Source organism: Vulpes lagopus, chromosome 2, assembly GCF_018345385.1.
Source record: "Vulpes lagopus strain Blue_001 chromosome 2, ASM1834538v1, whole genome shotgun sequence".
In the NCBI taxonomy this organism is placed as follows: domain Eukaryota; kingdom Metazoa; phylum Chordata; class Mammalia; order Carnivora; family Canidae; genus Vulpes; species Vulpes lagopus.
This window is the reverse complement of record NC_054825.1, coordinates 85,794,842-85,808,758: the sequence shown is the minus strand read 5'-3', so window position 1 is coordinate 85,808,758 and position 13,917 is coordinate 85,794,842. Positions and strand designations below refer to the sequence as shown.

General features: G+C 39.1%; 1 protein-coding gene across 3 annotated transcripts in view; it reads right to left on the bottom strand.

Moving 5' to 3' along the window:
• PDE7B (phosphodiesterase 7B) overlaps positions 1–13,917 on the bottom strand; it is a 313,591-nt gene that overhangs the window by 61,554 nt on the left and 238,120 nt on the right. The window lies entirely within an intron of this gene.

Here is a 13,917-nt window from a genome sequence, read left to right as displayed (position 1 = left end):
AAACAGGTTGTCCATATTTGGCAATTCTGAGTCAAGAAAATGTTTGACTGACTAGATAATGCTCATCTTTCAATATATTAATCAATTCTAATCTTTCGAGAGATTTCCCTATCAGGTGTTAGAGTCTCTTTGCCTCTGATTTTTTTTTTTACATGGGTATTAAACACTTTAGCAATGGTATCAAGAACAATATTGACACTTTGGAAACCTAATATTGACCCTTAAAGAATAATTACTGCTATAATCTGGAGGGATAAATGTGGTAGAGAGAACACTTTAAGAAAAGAGGTCCTTCAAAGAAAGGACTTTGCTTCTTTCTTATTGCAAGAGCTAAGCTACTATTACAGTGCCTGGCACATAATAGGTTCTCAATAAATATCTATTCAGTGAGTAAACAAATGAAAAAGTATCCCAGCAGCCATAGTATGTATATCATAAATAAGATATATATATATATATATATATATATATATATATATATATATATATCTCATGGCACATAAAACACTTTCAATAAATATCAGCTAATTTTAGAGTTACCGTTACAGATTGTGTATTGATATTGGCTTGAGATCCTGGACTTTTCTATGTAAGAAATATGAAATAGAATTGAGCCCTGAGACCAGTGTATCTTGTTTTTATGAAGCATGTTGATAAAGAAGTCTCGATCTAAGATATAGAAGGTTGAACTAAAGGTGTTGATGTGATAGAGAATGCATTTTCATTGCACATCCAGGAATAATGAACCATGTTTCTGAAATTTAGTTTTAATATTAGCAAGAAACAACCACTTGCTAAGCAAGATACAAGGGAGAGAAAATGTACTTTTCTTTACTCACAAGTCTTCAGTGATTCTCCATTTTACATTTTACAGAGTAAATGACAAACTTCCATTTAAGAAGGTCCCTATTCTTGTACTTTTTTTTTTTTAAAAGATTTTATTTACTTATTCATGAGAGACACAGAGTGAGAGAGACAGAGAGATAGGTAGAAGGAGAAGCAGGCTCCATGCAGGGAGCCCGATGTGGGACTCAATCCCGGGACTCTAGGATCACGCCCTCAACCGCTGAGCCACCCAGGCATCCCCCTGTTCTTGTTCTAACCAATCCTTATTATGTAGTAAAAGTTTCAAACTAGTTTTAACATCAATCCTCATTACTTTCCTCCCAAAACTGCAACTCCCTCCCTTAATCATTATGTTCATTCTAGGACCTGAAGGCACTTACTCTTTGAATGTACCCAACATTTTTTCACCCCCGATCTTAATTTGCATGCACTTAAAAAAATCGCACTTACAAAAAAATTCAATCATTGTCCAAGTGCCAATGCTAATCATTCCATGAAGTCCTTCCCTAGAATGTCCAGTAATCTTTTCTTTTTCTTTTTTTTTTTTTTTACGATTTTATTTATTTATTTGTCAGAGAGAGGGTGAGAGCACAAGCAGGGGAAGCAGCAGGCAGAGGGAGAAGGAGGCTTCCTGCTGAATAAGGAGCCAGGTGTGGGGCTCCATCTCAGGACCCTGGGATCATGACTTGAGCTGAAGGCAGACACTTAACTGTCTGAGCCACCTGGGCATACTTCCAGTGATCTTTTCATTGGAACTTCCTTGGCACCTGTCAGTGTATCTGGTGTTTATGAGTTGTGTGCCAGCATTTCCTAAAATGTTTTTCCCCCATCCTGCATCTCTTATAACTCATAGTCTAGCATACAGTAGTTGCTCAATAAATATTGTTTGATCTAATTCATTTTTTCTTCTTTTCAAAAAAAGAATAAGACCTGGAATAAATCTAGGTCTTCCAAGGAGATTTTTGGCTCTCTGGTCTTTACCAGAATTGTCTCCAAAATAGAAAATAGAGCTAATGTGGTAAGGCACAAAAATGAAAGAATGAGAAAAGAATAAGAAAAGAGATGGAGGATTTTCCTTCTTCACATGGCAAGGATTGTCAACAAATAGTGTCAACAAATAGTCAACAAATTGTCTAACCTAAGGTAAGTACATTCTACTTGACTCATTTCTTGGCAACTTGGGAAAAATGGTGCTAAAAGTCTTTCCATTGCTAATGGGAACCAGAGCCAATGGGGAAAGAAGAGCAAGGAGAGAACACTGCCCAGCCTCTGTCTAGAACAAAAATGGCAACAGCCACAGCTGTCTTCATGCAATGCATCACCTCTGGATGGTAGTGGGGTAGGTGTGTGTGACAGAGGCACGGGGATATGGAGGTAAAACTTATTTTCATGGCTACACATTCCTTATAGATTATATTACCCAAGGGCACAAATAAGCACAGGTGAGAGAGGAGTCTCTGTCATGAGGTTTCTCTCTCTCTCTCTCTCTTTTTTTCTTTGCTGCTTTGTATGTCAGGGAGATGTGAGTGTGGGGTAGGGCAGAAATAGTGATGGGCTTCTATAATGGCTCACATGGTGAGAATAAGGGAAAGTAATGGGACATGCACTTAGCCAACAAAGGTGGGGCCAGGCCACCATGTTGTTGCAGGAATTTGTCTTTTAGTGGTACCACAGAGCTGTGGGAGCTCTGTTGCTGAGGGCTGGAGGCCAGGTGGAGCACAGAACTAGCTCTCTGGGCAACAGATACACGACCCTCAAACTCAAAGGGTCCTCCATTGCCCTGCCTCCATGACCCCCCCACCTTGCGTCCTACTTCAGGGAGAAACTAGAAGGCATTAGGTAGGAAATTCCTTACTTTTCTGCTACAAAACCTATAAAACTTCCCACTACAAAGCCATTCTTTCCTTCTTTTTACCTGTTCTATTAGAAAATCTGCCTCCTTTTGAAAGACCAGTCTCCCTCTCACCTTTCAGGACACTATACTCTCAGTTGTGACTTCCCTGTCCCATAGGGCTGGTTGTTCTTTCTCAACTGGATCTTTCTCACCATAATTTCAGCATGCTTAAATGTTTTGCAAAAAAACAAGACCTGCAAGACTCCCCTGCCCCATATTCTCTCTACCACTGTATTTACAACCATACTTGGGAAAGAGATGCATCTGGCATTGTAGAGGGAGCTCAATAAAGATTTGTTGAAAGGATGAGTCACTGAAAGAATGGTAAACTGAAAAGGGAATAAATCATTCTCTTCTTCAACATGAGTCAAGTGCCTGTACTGTTATGTATCTTCTAAGTACTTCTACATATGGCCGTAGAGAAATGGAAATAGGGAGATGCCAGAGATAATAACAGTCCACATTTATGGAGAATTTACACCGTGATAGGTGCTGTGCTAGCACTTTATACACACTCTACTTAGTGCCTTTCATGATGGCCCTGGGAGGTATGGAGGACAGAGAGGTCAGGACAGTCCCTGCTGCCAGAATCCAGATCCAGGCAACTGTTCTGGAACCAATGCCCACCACCATCAGGGGAAGTCCTTGGATGATCCTTTCTTTCATTGCAAGTGGTAAAATCAATTTTACATATTTAAGGTAAAGTTTAAATAAGGAAGGCCTATGGTTGAGTGGAAAAACGGAATGTCGAAAGACCTGAATCCTTAGATCATAACTCTTTCATCACTTAGCAGTGAGTCACTTGGCATCTCTGTTTTCTTATCTATCTATCTACCTATTTATTTATTTATTTATTTATTTATTTATTTATTTAGTAAGTTAGTTAGTTAGTTAGTTAGTTAGTTAGTTTTTTTGCTTGTAAAACTGAGAAACTGCGTTAAAAGATCACTTGACTGCCCTCATTTAAAAGTTTTGTTAAATGTAAGGTGCTCTTTAAACATGGATTAGAATTTTGATTTCATGCTTTTTGGAATAAATTTCACCTTTAAATGACAAACCATTACTGTGAGTATCATACATAGCTTTTATAAGTACCTAGCTTCACAATTTCCAATAATTTTTTCCAAGGTGGCCTTGTAAATAAAGTTTTTTGGCCCATCGCTGCAGCTTAATTTTCTGCATCTTGATATTATCTTAGTTAGAAAAAAAATAAAGATCCCATTTCAGATTGACATTGCTTTTTCTTTTGAATAAAATCCCCTTTGTTTTCTGACTATAAGAAGGATACATTTTTTTGGTAGAAAAAAATAGAATAGCAGGGTGAAAGAAATAATAATCATCTCAAAACAACACCTATTAAGATTTTTATGTATTTTAAAAAAACATAGCTGAAATCTTTGAGATTCCTGTTTCTTTTTATTTAATATATTATAAACATTTTAAGAAGCTTTCTTTTGGTGATGCACAGTTTGTGTGACAGGAAATAACCAACTTCCCCTTGAGAAAAATTAAAGCAACCAGTGACAGCCTCCAATCTGACTGCGTCCCAATAGCAATTCCATTTCCGTCTTCTTAAGGGAGGGCGTACAAGTGTCCTCTGTTGTCACCACCACACTCTTCTTCTTATCAAAGAATATAAGGTCAGATAGTGAAATGAGCAATTTGTCATTTGGCACCTTCCACCAGAACAGAAGGAATATATATATTCAAAAAGTTGCAAAATCTAAGGTCTGATGTGTTGAGTATACATTTTCTCTTTAAGTTATAGAAATATTTGTTCAAAGATATTGAGGCATCTTTATACCAAAGAAAGAGTCTAAATGTACTATAAAAAGAAAATAACTACTATAATGTGAGAAAAATATTTAATATGAGTAATTACATATAAGTCATAGAAAAGGAACATATTGCATACATGTATTGCCTTTGAACATGAACATTCATCTTTAAAAAGGAATTATAGTACCTTATGGTTAGGAGCTTGTGCTCTGGTTTTGGATTTTTGGGCTTTGAACTCGGACTTAAAAATTATTTCTTGGGTGAGTTATTTCTTTTCTTTGGGCCTTACTTCCTCATCTGAAATAACAGCACTTACTTCCTAGGGATCTTGTGGGATTAGATGCATCAGTCTTGGGCAAAGCATGTAAAGCAATGTCTAGAACCTAAGAGCTCCACACATATTAGCTATTATTATCATTATTATTATTATTATTATTATTATTATTATTTGATATAATATGTGTGTGGCATAATTCACCTATATCAGTGGTTCCCTAAGACTCATGGAAGGTCCAGAGCCAGGCTGGCTGCATCAGGTAGCCTCAGGATGTTTTGCAAAATACTCTCCAGAGATTCAGGTTCAAAAAGTTTCCAGTTACAGTGTGATGGATGCTTTTGCAGAGATGTGGGAGTTCAGAGGAGGGAAAGAGTAATTGGTCCACTGAGAGGTTTGAAGGAGGCATCACAGAGGTCAAAATGCTGGGAGAGGGCTTGAGTGATGAATAGAAACTTCTTAGGAGAAGAGGTGGCTGGGGAGAGGTGTACTCAGTAGAGGAAGAAGGTACATCCAAAGTTCAACTACATCTGCTAAGGACCTATTATGAGCAAGATAGGCTGCTGGACACACTAATCTCATCTACTTCTCACCTCAACCTAGGGAGCCTGGTGTTACAATCTCCTTCCATATGTGCGGACAGTAATAGTTTGTGCACTTTTCCCACATTCACAAACGAAGTAGGATTCAAACCCAGGTCCAACTTCAAAGCTGTCTTTCTGCCAGCTTCCTCTGTTGACCATGGTTTAGAGCTTGTGCATAGCAGTGGGAGTGCAGTGTGCGTGGGGCTCTGGGCGGGGCAACCATGGGGGCCCAGGCAGAGAAGCAGCCTGTGGTTAGGTGGGAAGGACCTCTGCTCATTCAGGTGTTCACAGCAGCCCTCTTAGCTTCTAGGCCTTCAGAGGATCTATATAGCCCTGGGATGCCTCGTCTGGGAGATATTTCCACCTGGCCTCCTGCATCCTGTACCTGGCATTGAGCACTTCCCACCTTAAACCTGTTGAGGTGGCTGTTGTTAGGTGTCATGGTACCGGCCAGTTCCCCTTGGGGACTTTCCTCAGTAATTGCTGCCACCAGTTCTACTGTCCTCCCCTCTTAGATTTACTTATGAGTAATAAACCACCCAGGTGCCTCAAGGCAATTTAGTTTGCTAGTTAAGGAAGAAAACCATCTTCTTGATCTTGTGTGTTAACCCTGAGATCTCAGTTTGGAAACACACCAAAGATTCTAAGCGTGGAACACTTTCTATTTTTTCCCGTGTATAGTTAAATATGGACCATGGTAAGTCATTTAAATCTTCCCAGACTTTGAAGGTGGAGTGGCAATGATAGGACATAACCCTTCGTTTTGTTTATTAATGAAGTCACAAGAGATAGGCCATGCTTCCTTCTGGGTAGGAGGTTGAATTTAATTTTATTTAACGAACAACTCATTCTAGCTCAGTGACTTCAGTCAAAAGGAACTTAATTTACTCCTGCTTCCTTCTATATTTAACTCTCTCCAGAAATCCGGAGAAGCCACTATACCAGAAATATTCTGAAGGGGTCAGGGTTTTACTCATGGAAGTGCTGTAGTAGAAAAATTGTCCTTGCTCTGTGCTAACACTCAAGCGAATTAGCAAACCCACTGGGCTCTGACACAAGCAACCACGTCCGTACGAAACCGAGTCCATGATGTGAGGTAGGGTGGTGTCTGAATTGTGGTGTCTAAAGAGTTTCTCACAGAGGAAAAGAAATTGCTGGTGAGACAGAATTCTTTGTGGGTTTTATTATCAGTAGTCCTACACTTCGCTAAATCAAACTTATTATACACTACAATTATAGGGGCTCTTGAATGAAGTTGTGGATCCCTGTTCTGGCCATATGGTTCATGGATGATTGTGATTCCCAAGTGGAACTTCCAAAACAGGCCTTTCTGACCTGCACTGCAGTCCTTTATTTGAAGCTCTCTTGGAGATTTCTATTTCATTCTTACAAACAACTGTCCCTGAGCTCACTGTCTTTCCCCAACTCACCCTCCAACTTTGTTCATGGCTGGTCTCCTCTTCAGGTGGCCAGACCAAACCTGGGATTTCCCAGCATTCAATATCATCAGGTTTTATCCTCTTCTCCACATCATCTCTGGATTTATACCTTATTTCTACTTCCATCATAGTCTGCTGCCTGGTCATGTTTCTCTTGATTTCCTGAGTCTGACCCACCTATATATGAGTGTCAATTAATTTTCTTAAACACTATTTTATGCTGTCTATGTTTTTCTCAAAATTCTCTAGTGACCCTCTTTGCTCAATGAGTCAAGTTCAAATTCTTTATCTTGGCATTCTAAGCCTTTCTTTTTCTCTCTAGTCAACATACTTTACTACTTTCTGGACCTTCTCCTACTTAATGACTTAATGTCTCCCATATGTCAGCGTGGTCTTACTTTTAGGCAATTGCTTAATTAGACACCGCTCTATCTTATCTCTCAGAGTTCAGCACAAGACCATAAAGCCCTCTTTTCCTGCTCAGAGCACTTCAGTCATCTCTGCCTTCTTTTGTCCGACTTATTGTCTTAGTCAATTCTTTTAGAACTAGATAATTTATGCTCCTGTATAGTCTTTGTTTTAATGTATGTTTGTCTTGCCTGTATAATGAGATTGTTAGGTCTTTAAGGGTAAAATAATATCTGAGGGTTTCCTTTTGAGGGTTCAGAATCCTCAGCCCAGGTGTAGGATGTAGTAAGTGCCACCCTACTATCTACAGTTCTTGTTGACTCAAAGGAAATTGTTCCGATATTTGTGTTTGGTGTCTTTGGCAGACTCCAGTCCCATGGCTGTCTGAGAGAGGAGCTGTCCCAGTCCCGTGGTTACTGATGTGGCTCAGGCCACCCTGGCCTCGTGGCCTGCTTGGCATAGAGTAGATGTTCTATTTGTTGAATGAATGAATGACAACCTAGAGGAAATACTGGGCTCCCTATTTCAATTTTTTATTTTCATCACTCATATAAAAAACAATAAATCCATTAAATGATGTCAGCCAGGTTAACAAAAGGCAATGGCTGTCTTCAGTTTTAGCTTTAGAAGGTGAAAACTGTTTCTCTTTGATTATGGTTTCCCCAGAAAGTCAGGTATATTGAATGATCTATCCTGGCTTTTTTGGCTTCTACTTGAATACCCCATCTCCCAATAAAATTTATATCTGGTTGAGTACAGTTGTTGATGACTCTTTTCTCGTTCCTTAGGTCTTGAAGCACATCTTAGAACGGCTTTAAAATGGTTGGCCTTGGTGTACAGCCCTCCTTCACTTCACTGTTGCTTCAGTACTGTTCATGTTTTAGTTCCTCCAGAACACCTTCTCTATTCTCCCAAGGCTGAGTTAATGGCTCCCTTCCCCAACTTCCCCGAAGGTAATCATGCTCTCCTCTGAATCCTGAATACACAAACATGCTTATCATATTATGTATACTTTAATTGTACACGCATGTATTATTAAATGCATCAGACCACATCAAAAATGTATAGGCTTATGTCTCTATAAATTCCTCAAAGACAGTGGCTATGTCTCATTATCTTTGCATCTCTAGCACCTGGCTCACTGCCTACCCCGGGAGGTGCTCCACTGATGGTCACTGATGAATCGTGACAGGGAATGAGTAAAACAGTGAGGACAACATCAACTGTGTCTTCTGCAATGCAATGGCATTTCACTGGCTAACCATCCTACTGGTTTGGCACCTCTGCGTGTGAAGTACTGGGGAGCTTGTAGCCAGAAACCCGTGGGTACACATCATGGAGCATGATCCAGGTGAGTCAGAAAGGAACCATGACCTCAGTCAGTGTCTTGTCTTTCTTCTAGGGGAAGATCAATATTGAACTTTGACATTGTGGAGGGTTACCCTGGCACTCACAAGAAGTTTGAGCTTGTCTCAGCTGTCACCTCCCTTCTTTGTTTGCAAGGCACAGGGCTGAGGGCCTGAATTTTGGGGAGAATTGGATATCATCTTCTGAACATGACTTCTTTCAGACCATCTCGTAACATTTTTTAAAGGCTGTTTTATTTTCTCTCTCTTTCTACTTTTTAATTGAGATATAATTGACATGTAACATGTGTGAGCTTGAATGTATAAGGTGTTTGATTTGATACATTTATATACTGCAGTATGATTACCACAGTGTTAGCTAACACCTCTATTAGGTCATATAATCATCATTTAATTATTGCCGTAAGAGTAATTAAGATGTCGTCTCTTAACAACTTTGAAGTTTATAATACAGTACTGTTGACTATAATCACTGTGCTGTGCATTGGATTTCCAAGACTTATCTATCTACTAGTTACAGGCTTGTACCCTTTAAACAATATCTCACCCTGTAACATTTTAGTTTAGGTTCTTTACATTTTGTATGTTTCTCATTGGTAACATTAAGAATTACCTTTAAGAAGATGACTGACAGGCTGTCACCATCTGCCAGGAATTCTTTCTTAGAAAACTGACTTTGTAAGCAAATTGTTCCTCTTTAAGAGGGGGGCATCACTTAGTACCAGATGGTTTGTTACATGCTGGGTGCCTTTTGATTGACAGTTTTTCTATGAACATATTTTCTATTTCTGCAGGGTGTAATATTTTAGATGGCAGCTTTTATTTATTTTTATTTTTTAAAGATTTATTTACTTATTTATTATTTATGATAGACACACACACACAGAGAGAGAGGCAGAGACACGGGAGGAGGGAGAAACAGGCTCCATGCCGAGAGCCCGATGCGGGACTCGATCCCGGGACTCCAGGATGGCGCCCTGGGCCAAAAGCAGGCACCAGGGATCCCCTAGACGGCAGTTTTTAAAAAAGCATTTGAGTCTCTGGTCATTTCTCCTTGTACAAAAAAATCATAATATATATTTTTATATTATATTTATGTATTATTTTATATTTATGTTGTAAATATATAGAATAAACATAATATATAATTTAATATATGTATATATTCTACATATATATTTATATGTCAGATACAAATATACAGTATTTATTAGTTTAATTTCAAAAATAATGAGCAAAGGAAAATCTTTTTTGTAGCTCTGCTAAAATTACCTCAGTTAAAATGGCCCTGCCTGGAGAGGCATATCTGGAGGAATAGAACTTTAAAGATCAAGATTAGCAAATTAACCAGCAGGAAAAGCCAAATAGCCAATTAACCTACTACTGCAAAGCCCCAGAGCTGGTCTGGAGCTCCAGGCTCTCTGTGGCAGCTGAAACATGCTGCCCTCAACCTTCCAGCCGAAGCTGCCTCGTTCCTTCAAGCTCCACAGTCACTGGGAATGTTTGCTTTGTATGTCACTTCCTTTGCAGAGCGAGTGTGGAAATCACATTGTGTTGCTCTGAAATGGTTGCCATGGGAACATCTCCACCTAGTCATTATCTACTCAGCCTACTGATTATATTAAACCAGGAGGCGGAATGTGCAAGGGGCGCTGTAGCCACCTGTTCTGCAGAAAATTGTGATTGCTTCTGCGACATTTTCGCCTCTGTGGCCAACATTTCTCAGAACACTGTCTCCCCATTTTCTCTTCTCTTGCTTCCCTCCAAACAGAGGTGGTGAATGACACAAATCTCCAGGCCGCTGGCATTGGGATAATGGAGTCATTACATTCCCATTTCTCCTGCCCTCTTCCAGGTCTCTGTTTTTGTCCCTCATGTAGAATAAAAATAAATTGTCACTCTGCTCTCACTCTGTTCTGCCCCTCCATGCTTAGGCGTAAAGATAATCCTCTTCTTTAAAGGTCTGTGATTCCTGAGTCCCCCACAATGATGCTGAAGCCACATTTTTCTGCTACTTATCCAGAAAGCTTCTCAAAATTCGTACAAATGCCTCTAAATTGTATAAAATATAAACTGGCTGTCAACAGGTAACTTTGTCTTACGTATTTCTCAATAGAGAGATGTGTGGATCTGAATATGCCTCTTGTGAGGAGGATTTTCTAATCTTCATTCTTGGACTGAAAGTGACATTTAAGAGGTGTTGTCTTGAAGGAAACTTTTTTGGTAGGAAAACCTATAAAAATCCACTGGCCTTGTAATTATTGTCTAAACCAGAATACTTAGGGAGTGAGAAACTATATTAATAAGTTTGCCTAGACAACAGGTGCAGATTTGACTATGCCAAGCAAACTAGGTATATATCGTCACCTTATATGTAGACAAGTATGTAGGCATAGTAGTACAATGTCTTCAAGAAATAGGGAGAAAGGAAGACTGCCCCCAGAACGATGTTTGTGCAATTAGAAGTTGTAACTGTGGAATTTAATATCTGGATCCTCAAGAAAGTTTCCTTGCTGTTTATACTTCTATCTCATGTAAATTGAGTCAATGTGAATCCACTCATGAAAGTGAAGTGATAGCACTGGGGCGGGGGGGAGGGATTGAAAAGAAAAAAATGACCCTAACAAAAGAAAATAGACCAGGCTGAATGTACCTATGGAGATGTCATCATATACCCTTTTAATCTTGTTTAAAAATACAACTTAAGGAATAGTCACTTTTTACTGTAAAGGGCCATACAGTAAATATTTTTGGCTTTGTGGGCCGTATGGTCTCGGCTGGAAAGTAGCTATAGTTGAAATATAAATGAAGGATATGGCTGGGTTCCAATAAAATCTTATTTATGAGACAGGCATGGGTGGGAGCATAGATTTACTGCAATGATTGTGACCGGCACAATCTCATTCTGGTTATCTATTTCAATGTCTAGAAACTTTGTTTTGAAAGAAGAAAAGTTATTTTAGATGTTAATTCTGACATCTTGTTCCACTATAGCAGGTTGGGGCAGTACCTGGTGAAGCCAGTGGAGAAATGCAGTGGGCCTTACCATTTAATGCACATTTCTGTTACGCATGTTTCAGCCATTCAAGACATATGTTGAAGTGGGTGGTAGAAGGTAAACCTCCAGTGACACTTTGGACAGGGAGTGGCAGCCATGTGGGTCTCATTAAGCATTATAGAAGAAAGGCTGCGGGGATGCAGACACAGAGGATAGAGGCTCTGGCGATTTGGTTTTTCCTATAAATGGTCTTTTAAAAATGGCCCCATCCTCCTGGCAGAGAGAGCAAAACTGCAAGCACTTGAGGAAAATAAAGTCTTCAGTCTCTGCCTAAACTTGGAAAAAAGTGACTCAAAATTAAGGTAAGTGATACAAAAACTCACTTTAAGCTAGTCTGGTACTTACTGTGTAGAATTGGAATCAGTTGGTAAAAATAAAAATTTTAGGAGGAAGTCCCAAAAATGTTCCTTTGGAGTTTATTTTTACATTTTTATAGAATTGTATTTAAAATGTTTCCTTTTAGGCAGAAAGCACACACTAACAACTCAGGCTGGCAAACGTCAACAGAACATGAATGACATTAAAGAGAATTAAATAGGTTATATAGAAAGATGTGACATAAATATTACATCTTAAGTGACTGTATGGAACACAGATAGCCACCCACCTGGTGCTACCTGGTGATAAGCTGCTGTAATTGCAGCCTAATCTAGAAAAATTGGAGAGTCACCACAGTAATGTTATTGATTCTGTTTTAAACCCACTAACCAGGTATACCAGGCATTTGACAATGGAATGGACAGTACCACAAATAAGGAAAAATATCAGAGACCTTCACTCCTATCTGAGCTGTTGAGCAAAATATGGAGGCTGACTGACATTTGTAATTATTTAATATCATCTTTTTGAGGGGATCTTTTGATCTAATTGGTAAGTTAACAAAAGTTACTGAGAAGTCAGTTCTTTGGGATCTTATAGTCTATCTGGGGATGTGTTTTATACATCTAGGAAAAAATTGAGTCCACTATAAAGCAAAATACAATGAAGGTAAATTGATATTGCCTTAGCATGTTTTACTGATGAAGAGACATGAGTGAAGGCACTATCTAGAGTTATCTAGAGTGGTGTGCTGAGCAGAGGAGAAGGGGAAATTCAGAATGGATGTCTAACACCGTCACTTAATGTGTGGAGAGTCATGAGCAACAGATGGGGGTGGAGGGGCAGAGAGCATCTCATGCCAGGAGAAGGAGGCTGGGCATGAGTACAGGAAGTTTCTGGTGGACCTACAGAAGATGGGTGACAGAATGGCACCTGCTTGTAAGTTATTTGTTAAATAGTGAATAATATAGTAGTGAAACATTATCTGCACTGGTTTTCTCTTTAAATTTTTAATATTTTTCCCCGTTTTTAAAAAATGCTATGAAAGTAAAGCAAATGTTACAAAAGTAAAACAAATAATTGTAAAAAACCCAAAATCCAAGCGTTACAGAAAACTATGATGTAAAATATTTCATAATCCCACTTGCAAAGATGACTGCTATTAGCTGATCTTGCTTATTAACCAGGATAATTTAGAAACAGATTATATAGATTGGAACCTTGGAATTATAAAGAGAAGTATCTCCTATATTCCTAATTTGTTCATGCCTTATATTTGAAACCATGATATAACATCTCATCTAATATTGAAAGAGGCTTTTTGGGTTATTTTCCCCATCTCACATTTGGTGGGTGAAGCCATTAGAGAGTCCTGGTGTCTGTGAGACAGTGAACAAAACAGACCCTTTGCTCATCCCCATCTTGTTTGGTGGAACGATATGCCTGGGAACTGGAAATCAGTACAGTCTAGTGACTGTCAAAGGAGTAACTTCCATGGGTAGTTGGAACAGCCTATTGGAGGTTATAAGGAACGGTAACAGATACCATCAGAGCTCCCCACTATATCTCCCCAATATAGCCAATATTGCATTGGTTTAGCAAATCAACTGTGTCTCCTAGAATGTATTGTTTGGGGCTGGGTTGAGGAGGTTATCTCTAGTATGGAAAGGTTTCTCCAAGTCTCTGTGTCCCAGAAAGCGCTGAGAAAATAGATATTGCACATTGATATGGAAGTTTAATGAGCGAGGGAGAGTATAAGCATCTCCAGTCCCTACTGAACTTTTGAGGATCTAAAGATAGCAAGTTTTGACTTCTCCTAGTAATTTTTAGGGGTCAAGGTAAGTCAAATTAGTTCTTTTGCTGAACTTGCTTCTTCCAAAGGAGAGTAATGCTATGTGAGTGCAAGCCAGCAGTTTGAAATTTATAGATGGGAAGCGATGTGAGAACCAA